The 22,970-nt window shown below is 37.5% G+C and overlaps 1 protein-coding gene across 14 annotated transcripts in view; it reads right to left on the reverse strand.

Moving 5' to 3' along the window:
- Window positions 1-22,970, reverse strand: part of LOC120525036 (E3 ubiquitin-protein ligase TRIM39-like) — a 133,196-nt gene that overhangs the window by 85,440 nt on the left and 24,786 nt on the right. For 7 of the 14 annotated variants that reach the window (XM_039746993.1, XM_039747092.1, XM_039747068.1 and 4 more), the window contains exon 2: window positions 21,678-21,766. The exons of 4 other annotated variants lie outside the window; for them this stretch is intronic. The gene's annotated coding sequence lies outside the window, so the exon portion shown is untranslated. Of the gene's footprint in view, window positions 1-9,954; window positions 10,060-21,677; window positions 21,767-22,970 lie in introns of all 14 variants that reach the window. 3 more of the 14 variants (XM_039747075.1, XM_039747036.1, XM_039747000.1) reach the window with 1 other exon arrangement.

Consider the following 22,970-nt stretch of genomic DNA (forward strand, 5'->3'; position numbering starts at 1 on the left):
TCATTTTATCAATCAATCAATCAATCAACATTTATTTATATAGCACATATTCATACAAAAAAATGTAGCTCAAAGTGCTTTACAAAATGAATAGAGAAATAGAAGACACAATAAAAAATAAACATAAGTCAACATTAATTAACATAGAATAAGTAAGGTCCGATGGCCAGGGTGGACAGAAAAAACAAAAAAAAAAAACTCCAAAGGCTGGAGAAAAAAATAAAAAAATAAAAAAAAATAAATTAATTAATTTTAGTAGCAGAAGGATCCAAAAATAATTGTATATGAAAAACAATACCTTGAAACTTTAAATGACTTTAGCCAAGGCACCTGGGAAAGCAATTTCAATAAATTATAAAGAAGAAATTGACAGAGAAAACTAAGGGTTTATCAGATTCATTTTAATTTGTTTCCCGGGTTAACTGAGCCAGTATATGCAATGTTATTTTGTTTCATCTCCTTTGCAACAAGATTCATGTGAAGCTCCTGTTTACAAACTTTTCATCAATTTCTCAATGTCATCAAACCCCCTTCACTTGTAGAAAGGCTTATTAAAGATTTACATTTGGACTTTACTTTGGTAAGGTGGCTGATTGACTATATTATATACTCAAACACTGAAATTACCTGTAAATGTCTGCCTGTCTAGCATGCTGTTCTTATTAGAACACCTATTTTTAGAATAGACCATTCTGTTATAACTTTGGGTTTTTATATGTAATCTTTGCTTTACGTAAGGATTTTTTCCTATTCATATTGATTTCTAGACAATGTTGAAATATTGAATCTGTTAGGGTACGGAGTCACCACGATGGCAAGAGAAGTGGCCAGATTCCTAATTGGTCTGCCTAAGAGAGGCTAATCTGAACCAGCCAGGTCCTAATACCACCTACTAGCTTCAGCTATAGCAGGCCCAAAAATGAGGAGGTGGACAAACAGCTAGAGATATAACAAAACCCCCAGAAGAGGAGGAATGACTGAAACCCATATTGAAGCTGCGTTTTTCCAAAATTACCAAAGTTCCGCAGCTATAGCATAAAAATGGAATTCAATAAAAGCCTGATGCGCTGAAATGATTGCACAGACAAAGTTTCTGCATTTTTTAAACGTTTTAGTTAAAATTCAAAGTAAAACTGTTCACACAAAAAAGAGAAAATTGACATAGCAAAAAAAGAAAAGTTCTTATTAAGAAAAAGTTAAAATCTTGTTACATTTCAAATCGTTGCAAATGACTTCAAAATGTTTCTGAACCATTTCCAACATTTCTGAACCTTTTCAAAATGGTTAGAAAATTGTATGCCTAACCCATTTCTAAGGTGAAAATGGGTCTTTAAGTCCCTGTGTACTCAATGTATCTTAGTTATAGCAAGAAAGTTCTATCTCATACTAACTTACAGAGGGAAGAGACTATACCATTGTCTATGACTATGAAAGAAATGTATATTCTATTCAAATTGAGCAAATTCTAATATGAGTTTAACTCGACATTTTAACTTGCTAAGGTTGTCTCTTACATCTGAGCTTGAACTATTATGACAAACAGAAAATCTTTGTAAATTAAGTATTTTATTCATAGAAAAGTAGGTAATACAAAGAAAAATCTCAATCAAAAGAGAAAAAAAGGAACAAAGGAATTGCCTAAAAGGCAGTCCTAAACAAATGACTCCCAGAGCATAATCCAAAAATCAGAATCCTTATAACAAAGCACAATAAATCAAGAAATACAGAATGTCCTACACAGAAAACACAGTACTCATTTAACTTCACAATAAATGAATGATCTCCTGCTCCTGAGTCTTTGCTGCTTATTTAAATAGCCAGAGAAGGGCACAGGAGCATTGACATCAGAGTGATCCTGCCTGCAGGAGCTCCAACAACAAAGAACAAGAAACAGCAAAATAATTACACACACAATAGAAAATATATAACACTCTGCCACATAACAACTCTTAAACAACAAGCATAACAATAAAATACATAAAAATATTTAACTAAATTATAGTACCATTGTACTTTTGTTGTCATTTTGTAGTGGAGTTTTGTTTTTGGACTCCACCATATTGTTTCATCAACTGGGTTTTATTGCATCCATGTGACAGGCATCACATAATGTGTCATATCATTAGGCCTTCTTCTATAAAATGTGACATCCAGACTCACTATTTGCCCATGGTGGATGGAAGAAATGTCACGAGGAATACCATAAAAGTTGGTTAATACACCAACAAGAAAGGAAGCCTGACTAGATTTGTTCTTCTTTAATGTCCAGGGTAGAACTGCAAGTATAAAGGTGATTGAAACATTAAGACCTAATGATCATAGCATAATGCAGTACATTTCACAATGTTTTGTATTTAAAAGCTAAAACTGGATTATCAAAGAAGTTAAAGATGTGTAAAGTGAGAGTCTTATATGCTGCTTCCCTCCAGTTAAAAAGCTAGTAATCCACTGACAAATATTAGAGAGTGCAGCTAGTCCAGTTAGCATGTTGTAAAGAAATTCTGGGACAATAGTGTTGAAGAACACAAACAAGATCCTAATGTACATATTAGGTGAATAAAGATATTTAAGAATATGATGGAGACACCCATTGACCAAGTCCTCAACTGAAGAGTTTGCTTTGTAGGCAAATTGTAACAGATATAGGAAGAGATCAGTAATTAACTTGAGATGGGTTAGCAGAGATATCTCTGATCAGTACAGAATTTCCAGGTTCTAGATGACATATTATCAGGGCAACCTGCTTTCCATCCATCCATCCATTTTCCAACCCGCTGAATCCGAACGCAGGGTCACGGGGGTCTGCTGGAGCCAATCTCAGCGAACACAGGGCACAAGGCAGGAACCAATCCCAGGCAAGGTGCCAACCCACCACAGGACACACACAAACACACCCACACACCAAGCACACACTAGGGCCAATTTAGAATCGCCAATCCACCTAACCTGCATGTCTTTGGGAGGAAACAGGAGCACCCGGAGGAAACCCACGCAGACACGGGGAGAACATGCAAACTCCACGCAGGGAGGACCCGGGAAGCGAACCCAGGTCTCCTAACTGCGAGGCAGCACTGCCCCACCGTGCTGCCCAACCTGCTTTACTGATATTCATATTTGTTGACTTTGTTTCTGGCTTGTATCTTTGATGGATTAGTTCTCCCTGTATTTCTGGCCCTTATCTGGTTTAAGATTAAGACTTTGCCAGCTTTCGTTTGCTTAGCTTATTCCTTAGTCATTATTTCCTCCTTTCTGTTTATCCGGACATGTTCCTTCCCAAGGGAGTCCATAACATTTGAATATGACAAGTCATAATAAGGTCTTCATAGTCAAATCAGACAGATCGATTCCATAAGCAAATATTATAAAACATCTGAATTAGTCTCTTAGAATAAACTCAAAGACTCAATTCAGAATTTCAAAAGCTGTTTCAAACATCTGCGGTGGGTTGGCACTCTGCCCGGGATTGGTTCCTGCCTTGTGCCCTATGTTGGCTGGGATTGGCTCCAGCAGACCCCCGTAACCCTGTGTTCGGATTCAGCAGGTTGGAAAATGGATGGATGGATGGATGTTTCAAACATTGCTTCGTTAAATGTTCAAAATTATTTTAATTAAAAAAAAAATCATCAAGCTTTACTTCACATTGGAATGGTCATTTTTCTTGGTCAGTATTCTGCTTTCACAAGACACTCCGCTGCTGTGAAGTTACATTTTAGTTTGGCTTTATTATCTCCACCCCAGATTAAGAAGGCATAATGAACATGTCTAACTTATTCTTTTTCCTTCTCCCTGCTCCCCATACTGCACTATATTAAAATACTAGCAAAATACCCGCGCTTAGCAGCGGAGAAGTAGTGTGTTAAAGAAGTTATGAAAAAGAAAATGAAACATTTTAAAAATAACATAACTTGATTATCAATGTAATTGTTTTGTCACTGTTATGAGTGTTGCTGTCATCAAGAATTTGATTATCATTATTTCTTTCAATCAGGTTCATATTTGGAGGACATGTTGTTTTGAAGTTACATTCCGTGTTTGTCAACCGTTGTAAAGAAAACAGGTTTCATTCATCGAAGTGTTCACTACCCAAATCGCTACTTGTGAATTGAAGCTGTTTAACAGGCATTCCCAGTATTAACTTGTGGATTTTCCTGTGAATATTTAGCGGCAGCGTGTCTATGAACTTGTGGAATCTCTTGCGAGTATTTAGCGACAGCGTCTTGTAACGGTTGTCACAAAGTTTTTTATTGTGTGCCTTTAACTGTTTCTGCCTCGTGCTTCCTTTTAGAGATTATGTCCCAGTAATTAACCGTCCGTGGGATATCTGTTTAAGAAGAATTGGGGCAAACTACGCCTGTGGGTCCTTGCTAAACGTACCATGGTGTGACGTAAGGGGAACTGACTGTAAAAAGGCAAGGAGGCGCATATTTTGAACGAAAAGGGAGAAGACAGAAAAGGAGCGGAAAAGTGAGAAGGAAAACTGTTTAAATAAAGAGCTAGGAAGGTGAATGGAAAGAAGCATTCAGCGGTTAAACAAGGAAGACTCTGTAATAAGGACGGTTGGGTGCACGTAGAAGGTGTAACAATAAGATTGTTAAGCCTAATGATAATGTTCCTGCACGGAGGGTTTAGAGAGACGCACTGGGAGAAGTATAGAATAGGGAAGCTCGTGTGACTGTTCTGCTGTTCTCCTTTGACAGTTCTGTGGCTCTGTATATTTGTATGCTCCTCTCTAAAGTCAGTTTGTCTTCTCTCAGTAATCTTTGTTGCCAACTTGCATCACTGGTTCCGCACACAATTCGGTCACGTATAAGGGAACTTTTAATCTCCCCGAAATTGAATGTGTCTGCTAACACTCTCAGATCTGTGACGTAGTTGTCTATATTTTCTCCCCTTGCCTGATTTGTTGAAAAAAATCTGAAGCACTCTACAGTTTCATTATTTTCGGGTTGTAATGTTTATCAAATTTATGTATCAACAAGCTCATGGTAAACTCATCAGGCCTTACATCACCGGTCAGCGCCTGACACAATTCTCTGCCGCTCTCTCCAATAAGATAATGGAATAATCTGACTTTAGTGTTTTCCTCTGCCTCAGGCATTGCAAGTTCTGTGTATAATCTGAACTTGTCTTTCCATGTTCTCCATGACTTCGAAAGGTCTTTAGCATCGAGGCTTTATACCCTGCGTCTTCTCATTAAACTTGTATCTCGCGAATATCTCGTGCGATCTTGCGATGTCCACGGCTTTATTTAATTTTAGCTCAGACATGCCACTTAAAAGTTTCTCTCACACTTTCGCTGAGTTTGTGCCAAACACTATTCTATCCCTGACCATCTCATCTTCGTTTGCATAAGCACCAGCAATTTTAACACCGTTAGAAAGTGATCAAAAGTCTTGTTTATACCCTGAATCCTCTCAGTAAACTTGTATCTCATGAATATCGTATTCGTCTTAGGCATGACAAATGCCAGCAGCAGCGTGTCTATGAACTTAATTTAAACTTAAGCTTTACACCTTGCTTTCCTATTCGTTTGCATAAGCACAGTCCTTCGCCAGCAATTTTAACTCCATTACAGCAATGTTAACTCCCTTACAAAGTGATCAAAAGTCTCGTTTATACCCTGCGTCCTGTCATTAAACTTGTATCTTGCGAATATTTTATTCGTCATAGGCATGACAAACGCCAGCAGCAGCGTGTCTGTGAACTTAATTTAAACTTAAGCTTTACACCTTGCTTTCCTATTCGTTTGCATAAGCACAGTCCTTCACCAGCAATTTTAACTCCATTACAGCAATTTTAACTCCCTTACAAAGTGGTCAAAAGTCTCGTTTACACCCTGCATCTTCTCATTAAACTTGTATCTTGCGAATATCGTATTCGTCATAGGCATGACAAACGCCAGCGGCAGCGTGTCTATGAACTTAATTTAAACTTAAGCTTTACACTTTGCTTTCCTATTCATTTGCATAAGCACAGTCCTTCACCTGCGAATATTTACCTTATATGGGCAGGCACTCAATTACGTGGGAGACGTGATGATGCAGGACGCAACTCCGCCTCAAATGGCGCCCGAGCTGCAGGCTATGGCCATATATAAGGACGAAAGTAGGTTCCAGTTATGACCGTTACGCATAGAATTTCGAAATGAAACCTGCCAGTTCACGTGATTACGTGGGAGGCGTGATGATGTCACACGAAACTCCGCCCCCCACAGCCATCGAACTCAACTCCATTACATTATATGGAGAAAAATAGGTTCCAGTTATGACCATTACGCATAGAATTTCGAAACGAAACCTGCCTAACTTTTATAGGTAAGCTGTAAGGAATAAGCCTGCCAAATTTCAGCCTTCCACCTACACAGGAAATTGGAGAATTAGTGATGAGTGAGTGAGTCAGTCAGTCAGTGAGGGCTTTGCCTTTTATTAGTATAGATAATAACGCACTCAAATGACACCCATAATAAGGTTCATGTCACATATTGTTATTCATTCACTCATACCAGAAGAAAGAAAACCAGCCAAAGAAAATCTGCTTTGGGGAAAAAAAAATAAAGCTCTGCACAAAGTTTGGAGAGAGTGAGCTGTATGAGTTAGTTTGTTGTAGAAGCTAAAGGAAAAAGCAAGTGAGGGTTGTGAATTCAACAGCACAATGGTAAAAAAAAAATGAACAGAAAATATTATGCCATATAGATTGTTGTCATGGTGGACCAGAGAAAAAATGTGTGTATGAGGTGATTGTAGGATTTGTTATTTTGTGTGTCTGTGTGTGATCCAAAATGTTAAAAATGTAGTCCAAGCAGAAACACAATAACACAAATTTTCATAATGTATTGTTTTTCTTTCTTAACTCTGAAACCACACCTGGCAAGTTTAATTAAAGCTAAAGGCCATGCGTGCCTTCAAACCGCTTCTACAGAGAAAGAGAAAAGAATGTTCTTCTGTCTGTCCTTCAGTCAAAATGGCAATTGCATGTTTGAACAGGCATCTCTATAGAAACATAGAAACATATTGTTAGAACACTTAATTTTAATGTTAATGCTTAATTTGTTGAGAATGTGAGTTGCAGCTCCACAGATAATGGATGATTCTGTTTAACCCCTAAAGCTAACTTGTAATGAAAATTCCTTTGTGCCATGAACTCCAGTAATGGAATTTTAGTCTTTAATTAACTAGAAACAGAACTGTTTGATTTGCTTTGTTTTCATTGGGATAACAACGTCATACAGTTTTTTGACCATTCACGTTTCACATCTACAAGTCTGATGTATGAACATAAGATTGTACAATGTGATATACAGATAACTTATAAAACACACTCAAAGAAACCTAACAAGATATACAAGCCTTTAACAAAAACATCATATAACAACTTTTCTTTTATATTATCAATTTTTCGCCTAATTTATGTGTAAACTGTTTTGTTTTGAATTTATAGTTACATTTTTAAAACAAAGACACTTGAACTGTGGAATTAGTTGCATACGTTTCAACAAGTGACACTCATTGCCTGAACCCCATGAGAAAGCAGAAGCTGCTGACGTTTTGGAAACCAGACTCATGCAGATACAAACAGTGTGCAGTATGTAGCAATTTTGATGAATAATAATCAATAAGATACCCAGCCAAGAGGATGCCATAATAATGTGGGATTTGAAAAAGAAATTTTAAGTTGGTTAATTAATTATCAATTTTGTCTTTGACAATACAAGTAGTTAATCCAATAATTTGGCAAGGCTCCTACTTTATTTACCTTATCTTTCTCTGTTGTAGGGTGGAATCTCCAGCATTTAGATTTTAGACTTAACTTTTAACCTTAAACCTTAACCTTTAGGTAACCTAGCCACACTCATTTAAGAAACAGAATAATATAACTTATTGATAAACACAAGGATTATAGAAGTATGATAATTTCATATATATATTGACATATAAGATGAACACCGACAAGAGTAGAAAGACAAACACATAATGTATAGGCTGGCTGTTTACTGGTATTTAGAGTTCTACTTTATCTTAGCACAGATCAATAGTTTATGATACTAAATCTTAATGGATGATGTCTGATTTTCTGTGAAGTTGTTTCTTTTTTGAGTTTAAGATTCTTCATATGTCAGTGTTGTGCTGCTGCTTACTAAGCCTGTGTTCTCCTGTTAGGTTCTTTGCTGTGCCATCTGCATCTTAGGCAACTGCATTATTCTGTCTGACACAAGGGCGTAGATGCTGAAGTTCCCTCCTGAAGTGATGGTTGCTTTTCAGCCTTCAGACTGACTCACTCTTAGCTTGGCAAACTGGATCTCATCCCTTAGGTTCACAGAGAAAAAAAATTGTTAGATTCAGCTCTCCAAAAGACAGAGCGGTTCATAACTTTTTAGGCTTCAGAGGGCCATTTTGCATCTTTCCCCATTCCTAAGAGAATCCCAGAGAGGATGCAGAGTGAGAATCCTCAGAGAATTCAGTGAGTGTCAGAGAGTATCCCACAGAGGATTCTTTGGGATGATGCAGAGAGTTTTAATGGAAGGTGAAACCTAGGTGGATTCTTCTGTCCATCTTACTTCTCATCCCTTGAATTACAGGTCTTTAACCTTGCGTGAGTCAATTTCGCACCTTCTGGCTCAGGAGGTGTGCAGAGAGGCCTCTAATAAGATGTCAGACCACCTCTGATTTACGCCATTGTTATCAAATGAAGTCCAAGCAGATCCTGGTACAAGCTGGAGTCTGGTCACTTAATTTGGAATGCAAGATGGGGTTTTGTGTAGCAGGATGCCTGCATCCCTGTTAATTCAGCTTACTTATCAGGCCTAGTGTGCCACTTAACCCTAGCACAATGAGTAATGCCCAATTTGTCGTACACATTGTCACACACGTGCGAGTAGGAGGCAGCTAAAGGGCCTGAGTAATTGTAATACCATCACCGACCAGGGGGTGGGGGAGTGTGCTGACTGTCTTTCATAGTTACTTTTAGACTGTTCCCAGGAAATCCCACCAGGTTCCGGCACCCTCTATGACATCACTTCCGGGTCTGGGGTCATAGATGACGTTACATCTGGCCCCTGGAAACATCACTTCCGGTTCTAGTCCTAAAGATGATGTCACTTCCTGAACAGGCCCTTAAAGCCACCATCTTTCTTGAATTTGATCAGTTCTGTTTTGAACTCAGTCTTGTGAACATCTCTGTTCAATCATTTCAATTTTAGCAGCCAGGATGCATTATACGGGAGGCTGCCCCACACCTTTATCATGTCTTTTGGCATTATTTATCACAAAATATTATTCAATGTTGCAAAGGCATTTGAAGTATTAAATACATTCTGCATTATTATTGGTTTGAGCATATTAAACAAACATGTGCCAAAAAATATGCTTGTTTATGACAGCTGCAAAATAGTTACAAAACTAATGAACTACAATGTTGGAACGGTACAGAAAATGAGAATAAAAACTAGTCACTGATAGTAAATGATCTTTGATTTGGAACAGCTCATTAGTAGATCTAATACAACATATTTATTTATTAATTTTCAAAAATAAACACTTTATTAGATTTTGATACATGAAACATATTTCAAAATCAGTTTGGACAGTAAAGAATTTAACACTTTGTAACTTTGCCTTTCCTTATCACAAAACATAATAAACATTTAGGAACTGAACACACCAATTCATTGAGCATGTGCAATAGTATGGGTCTTCATTGTTTCATTTTGCATTTCAAAATGTACCAGACATTGCCAATTGGAAAAGGTCAGGACTGCAGGCAGGCAATTCGAGTGCCCCCCACCCTCTTCCTATGCAGTCATGCCTTTATACTGCGTACTGAATGTGGTTTTGCATTATCTTGCTGAAATATGTATGGGTGTCCATTTGAGAGATGTCGCCTTGAAGGCAGTATATTTTGCTCTAAAATCTGTACTCTATGGCATTAATGGTTTTTTCACAGAAATGAATTACTTACCCTTGCCGGGGCACTGATACAACCCCATACCTCACAGACACTGACTTTGGGTTTGATAGCTGAATAGGTTATATCCCATCAAGGCATTCCTTGTGTGATTTTGGGCTATACAAGAAATAAATAGTTGTTGTTGCTGCTGTTTTAATGACAGTATGATTATTCTTTTATATTTTATTCTTCGTTTGAATAATAAAATTAATTGAAAGCATCACCCAGGGTCTCAGATCAGAATACAAACAAATCACATATTTCATTAAACTTTAGAAAAAACAAAGGAAACAAACATCTCACTAACAAACTCTCTAGAAAGTGCATTCATTTAATGCTTTTTTACAATTTAATTACTTATTTAATTTTTCTCATTTTTTACAGAGATTTACAACTCAAAATGGGTGTTTCTTGTGCCCTACATTCTTATTTCATTTCATTTAGTGCTTACTTTTGTTTTTGTCAAAATATTTCTGTCATTTTCTATTTTATCTTCCTGTCATTAAGGCAGCTGCTGCATTGTTAGAGATGTTCCCTCAGAGGTTGAAATTTCTCTTATTCTGAAGTCCTTTTTTGGTTTATGACATGTGCCTGATATATCTCTCTTTTGTCTCTTGCTTTGGTTTTGGTAAGAGTGTGGCTGATTTTTCCAGATTTGAGCTTTATATTAATTCTGACTAAGTCTTTTCTCCCCGTAATTTTTAAATATTTATTGCTGGTTCACTACCTTAACAATAGTCTTTCAAGAGCAAATTGAAACCTTACATCTGTTGAGCACATTTCAACTTTTAAAGAGGTACACAATAATTCAGGCTGATCATTTTAAAAAACAGTGTTTTAAAATTTAAACCTTTTGAAAAAGAAAAGCCAGTTTATTGGTTCCTACTCTAGAGGGGAATTTAGTTTTCATCAAAGTATATGATACTTTGTATATGGTTTTGTTTTGTTTTTGTTTTTTCTGTCCCCCCTGGCCATTGAACCTTACTCTTATTCGATGTTAATTAATGTTGATTTATTTTGTTTTCTTATTGTGTCTTTTATTTTTCTATTCTTTATTATGTAAAGCACTTTGAGCTACTGTTTGTATGAAAATGTGCTATATACAGTAAATAAATGTTGTTGTTGTTGTTGTACTGCAAATACTATCTGTACATTTAACATTCATGTAATGTCTTTAGAGGCAGGGACAACCGGGAAGGGTTTTGCCAGTCTGAGTTATTTTACATTAGAAATTGAAGTAAGAAGATTAAAACCTGAAGCATATTCTAATACAGCATATGCATGTGGTTTCGATGTAATATAAATAAATAAACTGACATCAAAACTAAAAGCTACAATGATGCATTCATACATTTGAGAACTGTAGAAAATGTCTGACACAATTTCACAACACAAATGGCAAGTCTTGCAAGCAGTAACTGACACTTCAATTAATAATCACTCGTGTCAGAACATTCACATTTAAAGAGTCTCGGAATGTGTATCTCCCCAGGAGAAATGAAAGCCTAAATGGTTGGTTATTTAGAAGTTAAAGACAGACAACAAGAAGCACATACAAATGTAGTTGAGATGTACAAAAGTCTGAGCATGATCAAGCATGGAAATATATATCAAAGGAAAAAAACTCAAAGTCATTAACCTCCTTAGCAATACATTTTATCTCAAAAAACATGTAAAAAGCATTGCATTTTTGGCTGTAAAATATGCAAAAACTATTAGTACAAAGTCAGAAGTGTAAAAAGTATAATAATGATAAAAAAAAAATAGTAATAATAATAATATGAAATGAATGAAAATAAAATGATACTAATACATTTGTAGACAGTAGGAGTCGTTCAACCTCCCCAAACCCAACACAAACAGGCACATACACAGGTTAAAAGTCTTTTATTTTGGGGAAAACTCTTCTTTTATAAGGGTTTCCCACTATCTCAGCAACAAGTACAGCAAACACCATACAACACATGCTTTGTCTTTTCCACTCTCTGTCTCTCACTGCCTCCTCCTCCCCTCTTGCAAGCTTCGTCCTCATCCTCTTCCCAACTCAGGCTCTATGATGTGAGGCAGGCAGCTCCTTTTATTTTAACCACCCAATAAGTGCCCCCTGTCTTCCGCACACATGGTGTGTCAGTACTTCCATGTGAGGCAGAAAGGGATTCTCCAATCCCTCATCTGCTACGGGACCCAACAGGGCTGTCCTCCAGGACTACAATGCCCAACATGCCCTGCAGGCATCCATGTAGGAATCTGATTCTGGGCTTGCTGCCATCTAGTGTCCTGGTGTAGATAAAGCCCTGTTCAAGCCATCTCCCCCTGTCCTGGGTAAGGACGGTGGATGTCCTTCACATTGTATATACTGTCAAAGTATGTATTTTGTGTGGTATGTCTTTGAGTAGGAAGATTGCTTTGGTGTACGGTCTTTTACCCAACAGTATTCTGCATAACAGTTTGTCTCAACAACAATTCTTTTGATCACATCATCAGTAAGTGGATCTTGGCAGTCAATGTTCACTTTTATTCCTGGCTGCCCCACAAAATCAAAATGAAGGGGGTGCTTTATTTGAAGTAGGGTCAACAGCAATCCAAATGCAATTGAGTGTCATTTTCAGATTCATCAGAATCGCTTCCGTTTTTGTCGTCTGTTTCAATTTCACTGCCTGGGGGACCCAACGCCGCCTCACACGGTGACTGAGCTGCAGGCTATGGACATATATATGTACGTAAGTAGGATGCAGTTAGCGTTGGGAACCTGCGTACCAAATTTCTTGAAGATGGGCCCATAAGTAACAAAGACTGTTGAAATGTTCAATATGGTGGCCGACAGTGGCATCATACCACCGAAATAAGTACCAAATTTCAGCCTTCTACCTACACGGGAAGTTGGAGAATTAGTGACGTTGGAAAGTTCAATATGGTGGCTGACAGTGGCGTCATACCAGCGAAATAAGTATGTACATTGGTTTCGGTTAGCGCAGGGAAGTCGCCTACCAAATTTCGTGAAGATGGGGCCATGAATAAGAAAGTTCAACATGGCGGACGTTGTTGACCGTTATGCGTAGAATTTCGAAATGAAACCTGCTTAACTTTTGTAAGTAAGCCGTAAGGAATGAGCCTTCCAAATTTCAGCCTTCTACCTACACGGGAAGTTGGAGAATTAGTGACGTTGGAAAGTTCAATATGTCGGCCGACAGTGGCGTCATACCATCGAAATAAGTACGTACATCGGTTCTGGTTAGCGCAGGAAAGCCGCCTACCAAATTTCGCGAAGATGGGGCCATAAATAAGAAAGTTCAACATGGCGGATGTTGTCGACCGTTATGACCGTTACGCGTAGAATTTCGAAATAAAACCTGCTTAACTTTTGTAAGTAAGCTGTAAGGAATAAGCCTGCCAAATTTCAGCCTTCTACCTACACGGGAAGTTGGAGAATTAGTGATGAGTCAGTGAGTGGGTGAGTGAGTGAGTGAGTGAGTCAGTCAGTCAGTCAGTCAGTCAGTCAGTCAGTGAGGGCTTTCCCTTTTTTTTTTAGTATAGATGATACTTTAGTAAAAAAGCATGTGTTTTACACGTTTGAGGAAATAACTGACATATGCAAGATGAGTAACATGAGATTTTATTTTTCTTTTTTCCTTGGATATTTTTCACATCATTTGGAGTTCTACAGCTTGGTCACTACTGACTTCTATGATATCATAAACTAATACAAACTACATTGGGGAAGAAACATATTTTAAAAATAAATTTTTAAGTGGAGTATTCTTTTAATTGATATATTATTATTATCTAGATATTACTAATGTTCATAACAATAAAACTTAATTTTGTATTAGCTTGTGGTCTGTTATCTAACAGGTATGTATTCATGAAAATGAATTACTTAATCAAGTGGTTGATGGGGAAAAAGGGAACTGAACAGAGTAAATAATTGTTGATTTGACACATTCAATGGTGGATAGTGAGAGAGTTTCTCTGAACTGGATTATGAGAAGGAATCTAGTAAACCCTAATCTTGAGGATAAGGAGTGCCCCATATTATCATAGGATAGGAAACAAAAGAACACCAACATTCCTGTTTCACCACATACTCATACAAAAATGGGACGGTACATTATAGGGATCATGACTTTCTGAATGTAATTTGTGAGACTATGAATCTATTAGTTTAATCCAAGTATCATTCCATACTTGGTTTATCAGTTATTTTTAGGAGCAGCTTTAAGGACACTGACCTCCAGCTGCAACATTTCTTCTAGTGTATTCATGTGGCTTTTGATCTTGTATTAATTCTTTATTGAACTACATGATTGTAACAAAAAAAACCTTTCATAAAACATTTACAGAGACAAAATGACAAAGGCCTCTGTTAAATTAAATGTTGAAATCCTCAAGATATTAATACCTGTAATGATAATAATGTATGTTAATCAAAAACTATTCAATATGCCAATCCATCTCATAGTTATTTACTTATATAATAGGAAATGATGGGACTAGCCATAGCTTGGCATTTTATATGAAATATTAAAAAACACATTTATTGCCATATGTAAACAAATGTAATCAATTTATTTTCTGTTCCAGTTCCGTATCTACTTCAGTGTTGCGAGTCTGACTAATGAAAATATCTTTCTAAACAGGAGCATATACTTTACAGTAATATGGTCTCAGGTAATCAGGCAACCCTTATGTGCAAAACCAATAAACATCATCAACAGAGCAAAATTTTGAATCTGGATTTATAAAACAAAACCACTCCTTATTATTACTTTTTGTGCAAAGTCTTATTTACCATAAGTACTGTACTTGCAGAATAGCCCAGGATAGGCTGACCCTTGAATTTTTAACTAAAATACCGTGAAAAGCACATCACTAGTAGATACAGTAAACCAATTGTGAAACTTTTAAGCAAAATCAGTTCTGGAAAACATAACATTAATTTTTAAAGTAATGAGTAACTTAATGCAATACTTACTACTACAGTAAAAATACCAATGCTACTTAAAAAAAGATATGTGTTATAGTGTTACTATGGGAGCTTATAAAGCAGTTCTGTATTATTTTGCACAGGTATTGCCTTTCAAAGACATGGCCTGTTGCTGTTTGACATCATTGATGTGTGCACTCCCACCAGTTGGCAGCATCTAATGAGGAAGATGTTAAGTTCTTGCATAGTGTGGAATTGATTAAAAAGAAATGAATAAAAATTATGGGTACACATTTAATCCTACATGTAATGGGGGGATACATTTATTTTGCCCAGCTTAGGTCACTAGTAGGTAGTGACTGTCGCACTGAGTGTAAGGAAAGAAGCAAATGCGTTTCGCCAGTTACAGCTGCACAGCCAAGCAGAAAATACTGCATATATTGGCACAATTTTAAGATCATTTGCTGATAGATTTAAAGATTGGCCCAAATTTCAGCTTCATTTGCAATTGTTTCAAGTACAGTATAAATAATTGGACCATCCTGGATTGGGATTAGAGCTCTAACCTCTCTCTCTCTCATTTCTCCTAGGGCACGAAGCAGAAAATGGCCGCCAGTGGGGTAACTCGCGTTGAAATCATAGTTGAAGAACTCCAGGCACTCGACGAACAGATTCAGAAACTCCTGTCCCGACAGAGATACCTTAGAGATCTGAAGGCCCAGCTGTTGGATAAACCATCCTTGCCATCTGGAACCGGCGAAACATCAACCCCGCGTTGTGCCGACCTCACCCCTGTGTCTCGTAGGAGAGACGCCGCTGATGAGCTTGGTGGATTTCAGCTATGCAGGCGGGGGTTCAAGGCCAGAGCACCTCCATCGGCATAGGCGAGCATTTTATCTCAGAACCGGTTTGACCCTCTCCGTGTCCCCATTTCTTTCAGCCCCTGGTGATGTAATAGTGGTAGGTGATTCTATCGTTAGAAACCTTAATGTCGCATGCCCTAAAGCAAAATCGTTTGTTTCTTGTTTTCCGGTGCTCGTGTCCGAGATGTAATGAGCGCGCCAGCAGTCTACAGAAACACAAGGAGAGGGCAGTTGGAGCAATCGTCTTGCATGCCGGCATAAACGATATAAGGCACCGACAATCAGAAATCCTGAAGGCTGACTTCGCAGCTTTGATTAAAGACACGAAGGAGAGGACCCCATCAGCAAAGATCTTCGTTTCAGGTCCACTACCTCTCGTCAGACGATCCAACGAGTACTACAGTCGTCTGCTAGGATTGAACAACTGGCTACAGGGTTTCTGCAAGAAGAAGGATGTCGGTTTCATCAACAATTGGAATCTCTTTTGGAAAGGCGCGTCTCTTCAAGCGTGATGGCCTGCATCCGAACAGTTTCGGCCCGGTCCTCTCCGAAAACATATCGAAGGTAATTCGTTTTTCTTGACTATCTATCTCTGCTCTTAACCCCTTCCGAAATAATACTGTTGTGCCAGGACATGATGAATGTTTAATAGAGTCTTCCGTTAAAGTGCACACATTAATACTGTAATAAGCAATCTCAATGCACGTAGAAAACCTAGGAAATACATAAACTCCAATAATCTAATTAAAATCACTATTTTAGAGGAACAATGTATTAAAACTATAAAACAGATCACAGATTAAACAAAAATACACACAGAGCGCTAATAAAATAATTTAGTTCCTATTCCAAATATCAATAACGCATATAGTACTCATCTCTGCACCTCCAAACATTAAATATGGCACTATTAAATGTTAGAGCTTTAACTAACAAAACGTTTTTATCAACGATCTTATTAGTGATAAAAAATAGATCTTATTGCACTAAATGAAACATGGCTTGTTCAGATGCGCAGTTTTAATCGAATCTGCCTCCGGATTACAGTTTTACTCATGCAACCGCCAGGGAAAAAGGGGCGGATTGGCTAACATTTACTCGAGCGATTAAAATGTAAAGATGTCAGTTTTGGTAAGTTCAAGTCCTTTGAGTATCTCGCCGTTGTTATTCATGGAGATTCTCAAGTTCTAGTACTATCCGTGTATAGACCTCCTAAATATAACGCGTTTTTTGAGGAATTCTCTGACTTAATGTCAATTTTAATTACTAACTATGACACACTCCTAATAGTTGGCGACTTTAATTTTCATATAGATAATCAGTGTGATCTAAAAGTAAAAGAATTTATGAACCTCCTGGATTCTTTTGATTTGAGACAACTCATAAATCAGCCTACACATAAAGCAGGTCATACATTAGACTTAGTGATTACTAAAGGACTGAAAGTTGATATAAAACAGATCATTGATATTGGTCTATCAGACCATTTTCTTCTACTTTTAATATAGAAATAATGATAAAAACACTCATGAGAAGCATATTGTTAAAAACGCTTCTTTGACTCGCAGCAGCTTTAAAACTTACAAACATTTTAAGCAATCAGTCCGTTTATAGTGCCAGCTATAATAGCGAGGATAATGTAAATAGTAAGGTGGAAAGATTTAATTCTAAAGTGAGAGCTGCTGTTGACATAGTTGCACCTGAAAAGACAGTGAAAAAATCTTCTAGCATTGTTATACCATGGAAGACCCAAAGAGTGTCTGATTTAAAGAGAACATGCCGAGAGCTGAGCGCAATGGAGGAAGACTAAACTTACTATCCACCATGAAATATTAAAAGTCAAAATAACAGAATACAATAACACTGTCCGTCTTGAGAGACGCTGCTATTTCTCAAGATTATAAATAACAATGCTAGTAATCCCAGAGTCTTATTTTCTACAATTGATCGCCTACTAAACCCAGGTAGCTCAAAGGAATGCCTCCTAAGTGCTTCCAGTGAAACCTGTGAGGCTGTCGCTGTATTTTCAATCAAAAATTAATGATATTAGAAATAACATTGTTTATCTCCCCAACACTAAGGATCCTCCTAAACCCCAGCATCCTGTTATAAACAAATTAAACTCTTTCACTAGGATAGATTTACCTGATTTACAAAAAATAATCTCAATTAAAACCCTCCACCTGCCCTTGACCCGATACCAACAAGGTTTTTCAAAGAAGTATCAGGCGTGCTAATTGATAATGTTTTCCTGACATAGTAAATTCGTCACTAGATACTGGGGTCTTCCCAGACTGTCTTAAGACTGCTGTAGTTAAACCCCTACTTAAGAAACATAATCTTGACCCTCGCTCTTGAAAATTTTAGACCCATCTCTAACCTGCCTTCTTAAGTAAAGTTCTGGAGAAGGCAGTCATTATGCAGTTAAATGACCACCTAAATAAACATGCTATTCTTGATAAATTTCAGTCAGGTTTTAGAACAAATCACAGCACAGAAACTGCACTCGTTAAAGTAGTAAATGACTTGCGGTGAATGCAGACAGAGGCCATTTATCTGTTCTCATCCTCTTAGATCTGAGTGCTGCATTTGACACCATTGATCACAACATTCTTAGAAATCGCCTTAGTCAATGGGTGGGCCTCTCTGGCAGTGTCTTAAATTGGTTTGAATTCTACCTGACAGGGAGAAAATTTTTGTTAGTTGTGGGAATTACAACTCAAGACACATGATATCCAATATGGTGTTCCACAAGGCTCTATCCTGGGTCCGCTGTTATTCTCAATCTACATGCTTCCGTAGGTCAGATTATCTCAGGGCACAACGTGAGCTACCACAGCTATGCTGATGACACACAGCTGTACTTATCAATAGCACCTGATGACCCTGATTCTATTGATTCACTAACACAATGTCTGACTTGTATCTCAGAATGGATGAATAGTAATTTTCTCAAGTTAAATAAAGAGAAAACTGAAATTTTAGTGATCAGCAATAATGGATACAATGAGGCTATTAGAAATAAACTGGATACATTAGGATTAAAAGTCAAGACGGAGGTAAAAAGCTTAGGGGTGATTGTTGACTGTAATCTGAATTTTAAATCACATATTAATCAGATCATTAGGACAGCATTTTTCACTTAAGAAACATAAGTAAAGTTAGACCTCTTATATCACTGAAAGATGCTGAGAAATTAGTTCACGCGCTTGTTTTCAGTCGACTAGATTACTGTAACGCACTCCTCTCAGGACTACCCAAAAAGATATAAATCGTTTGCAACTAGTGCAGAATGCAGCTGCTAGAATCCTAACTAGGAAAAGAAAATCAAACACATTTCTCCAGTTTTAATGTCACTACACTGGTTACCTGTGTCATTCAGGATTGACTTTAAAATTCTGCTTATGGTTTATAAAGCCTTAAATAATCTCGCCCCATCTTATATATCGGAATGTCTGACACCTTATATTCCAAATCGTAACCTCAGATCCTCAAATGAGTGTCTCCTTAGAATTCCAAGAACAAAACTTAAAAGAAGTGGTGAGGCGGCCTTCTGCTGCTATGCACCTAAAATCTGGAATAGCCTGCCAATAGGAATTCGCCAGGCTGATACAGTAGAGCACTTTAAAACACTGCTGAAAACACATTACTTTAACATGGCCTTTTATAACTTCATTTTAATTAATTTAACTTAATCCTGATACTCTGTATGTTCAATTCATCATAATAACTATTCATGGTGGCTCTAAAATCGTACTGACCCCTACTCTCTTTTCTGTTTCTTTTTCCGGTTTCTTTGTGGTGGTGGCCTGCGCCACCTCCACCTACTCAAAGCTTCATGATGCTCCAACAATGATGGATGGATTAAAAGGAAGAAGTCTACGTGACCATCATCATCATCAAGCCCTTCCGTGAGAACCCTAAATCCAAAGAGGACTGTTTCATTTATGTTAGGTAGAATGCTCAGAGGGGACTGGGCGGTCTCATGGTCTGGAATCCCTACAGATTTTATTTTTCTCCAGCCGTCTGGAGCTTTTTTGTTTTTTCTGTCCCCCCTGGCCATTGAACCTTACTCTTATTCGATGTTAATTAATGTTGATTTATTTTTTTCTTATTGTGTCTCTTATTTTTCTATTCTTTATTATGTAAAGCACTTTTAGCTACTGTTTGTATGAAAATGTGCTATATAAATAAATGTTGTTGTTGTTGTTACAGTATGAGAGGGGTTGCCATTCCTGATTGCCTCTTATGATTGGGATGTCATACGATCAGAAGAATTTCTGTCATGTTGTCATTTTCAGCCTTCTGTCTTGTCTTCCGTCTGTTTGCCTGTCTGTCTATATGTCTGTCCACTTTTCACACGAGAACTACTTAATGGATTTAGATCAGTTTTTTTTTCTATAATATGCTTGAACATTCCAGTTGAATAAGTATCATAGTTTGCTTGCAGGAGCGATTTATTTGCGTTAATCTGAGACAAAGGCTGCGGGCCTAGGGGAGGTGGAAGCGTGACTCCAGGAGTGGGGAGCCAGGCAGGGCCCTCTTCACTCACACACCAGCCTCAGAGAGAACCATGCCTCCACTTAGCTAGCGAACAAGAGGACTACTTAACAGATTTAGATTGGGTTTTTTTCTATAATTTACTTGAACATTCCGATTGATTTTGCAACTTTTCTCATTGTGCTAAGTATTATAGTTTGCTTGCAGGAGGGAGATATTTGCACTAAACAAAGACAGAGGCTGCGGGCCGAGGGAAAGGTAAAGCATGATGTCAGGTGTGATGAGCCAGGCAGGACCATCCTCACTCATGTGCCAGCCTCTGTTCAAATAAGTCTACCTCTATCCACATCTTGGAGCGTACCTTGCCTCAGCTTAGCTAGCGATACCTGTTTATTTATTGATTTTTGAAGTTTATCCTGTTTCATTACAATATGGAGGCGCGGGAGACAGCTAGTATAAATATATATAGGTGTGGTCACTAAATAAAGTTCCCCGGGGGGCTGGTGGGGGTTTTGAAATTAAATATAGCCTATGGTCTACAGTGTGGACTTACATACCAGAAAAAAAAGTAAATTCAGCTTTATATATAGATTAATATAGATTAGAAGTTTCAACAAGAAATACTGCAAACCATCTCTCTTAAAAATAGATATAATTTTTCTGCTTTCATTATGACAACAGAGTTCCTCTTGTGTGAGTGGTTACAGCACTGCATGACTTATTTTTCTGTTTCTGTGGATGATGTAAGGAGGATTTCTAAAGAAGTTAATGCCCATAAATTAACCAGTCATTAATGGAATTTTTGCATGTGCTTTAAAGTCCTGTACAGACAAGTTAGTAGGCCTTTCCGCATTATTCATGCTTTTCTGAGAGAATATGTGGTCCCTGCCTGCTTCAAAAAGATATTGTTTATAAACTTTGGCTACAGACCGATGCTTTGAGAGGCTGGTGCTAGGAGATATGAAACATAATATTCCACACAGTTTGGACTACCTACAGTTGTCATATCATCACAACTGGTACTCAGAGAAAACCTTATACATCATACTTTATACCATCCTTGCACACTCAAATAATACAGTATATGCATTTTTATTAGTTACTTATAGACTCTTCAGCATTCAAACATGTTGCATCAACAAAGCTAATTAAAAAGCCCCTAGACTTAACATTAGGTAACATTACCCTCATATGCATAATCATATTTGCACTCAAGCTCAATGATACCTTCATAAAAATCTCTCTATTAATGTTAGCAAAACCAGGCTGAGTACACAGTCTTTTATATTGAAAGGGATGGTTTGGAAGGCCTGTCAGCCATTTCTTGTAGTCTCCGTTACTAGTGATTTAAAGTAGGCGCAACACACTAAGACAATTGTAAAGAAGTTTACCAATCTTTACTTCATCCGTTGTCTCAGGAAAGTCTGCTTGTCTACATCTATGCTTACCAACTACTTCATATTCCAGCGGAGTCATGTCCTCTCTAGCTGGTATATATCCAGGTATGGCAAATGTTCAGGTCAAGTCTGCAAAGAGGCTGGTGAAGGCAGAACAAAATATGACTATAATATACTGTTTTAGAAAGACAAGCAATACCACTAAATATACAGCATAGTCAATTTTCTGGCAAATGATGCAGAACCTTTAGCACATAGACAACAGAATTCAAGGATAGTTTGTATCCAGAGGTCATAAGTCTGTTCAAGCTGTCAACTGCATGAGTGTAGTTCGTATATATTAATAAATGTTGTATTTAATATACTGTATGGTGTTGCATTCATTGTTTTTTGTTTATAGAATTATTGATACTAGTATATAGGAAATATGTAAAAAAAAAAGAATTTCAATTTTCTATGTGCACTTGACAATAATTTTGAATTTGGACTGGTGTGTATGAAATTGTGATTAATAAAGTGACACAGAAAACAAACAGAAATACATTTTTTAAACAAGACAAAGTTATAAAGAGAATCAAGAAATCAAAAATGAAATAAATTTTTTTATTATGACAACAGCACCTGAAGCCTGCTTATGGAGCCCTGGGTGAAGGGAAGAACCAACGTCAGTCAATTACACAGCAAGTGCAAAAATACACCTGGACTCACAACTAGGCTAGTTTACAGCTGCCTGATAACATTTAACTTAACTTTATCATCATCAACAACTATTAACATTTAAGTAGTAACAAGTGATGGAATCCAGCAATGCAAGGTACAAAATAACTTAATATAAGAGATTACTTGTACTTTTATCAGAGAACCACTTAATGATACTAGATAGATGACAAATAGAAGATAGACAGATGGATAGATAGATGGATAGATAACGCTAAGTATCATGGTTCACTTGCGATATCGATTTATTTATGCAAATCTAAGAGAGATGCAGTGGGCTGAGGGGAGGGAGGCTGGGCCGTCCTAACTCACGTGCCAGCCTCGGGGCTTAGCTTTCATCTGCTTACCTAGTGAACGAGAGAACTACTTAACAGATTTAGATTGGGACATTTTCTACAATTTGCTTGAACATTCCGGTTGATTTTGCGACTTCTCTGATTGCGTTAAGAATCATAGTTCGTTTGCAGCAGTGATATATTTGTGCTAATCTGAGACAGAGGCTGCGGGCTGAGGGGAGGGGGAAGCGTGATGTCAGGAGTGGGGAGTCGGCCTACCTCTGCATTTTGGAGTGTACCTTGCCTCCGCTTAGTTAGTGATACCTTTTTCTTTACTGATTTTTAAAGTTTC

This window comes from Polypterus senegalus, chromosome 1 (genome assembly GCF_016835505.1).
Source record: "Polypterus senegalus isolate Bchr_013 chromosome 1, ASM1683550v1, whole genome shotgun sequence".
Lineage (NCBI taxonomy): Eukaryota > Metazoa > Chordata > Cladistia > Polypteriformes > Polypteridae > Polypterus > Polypterus senegalus.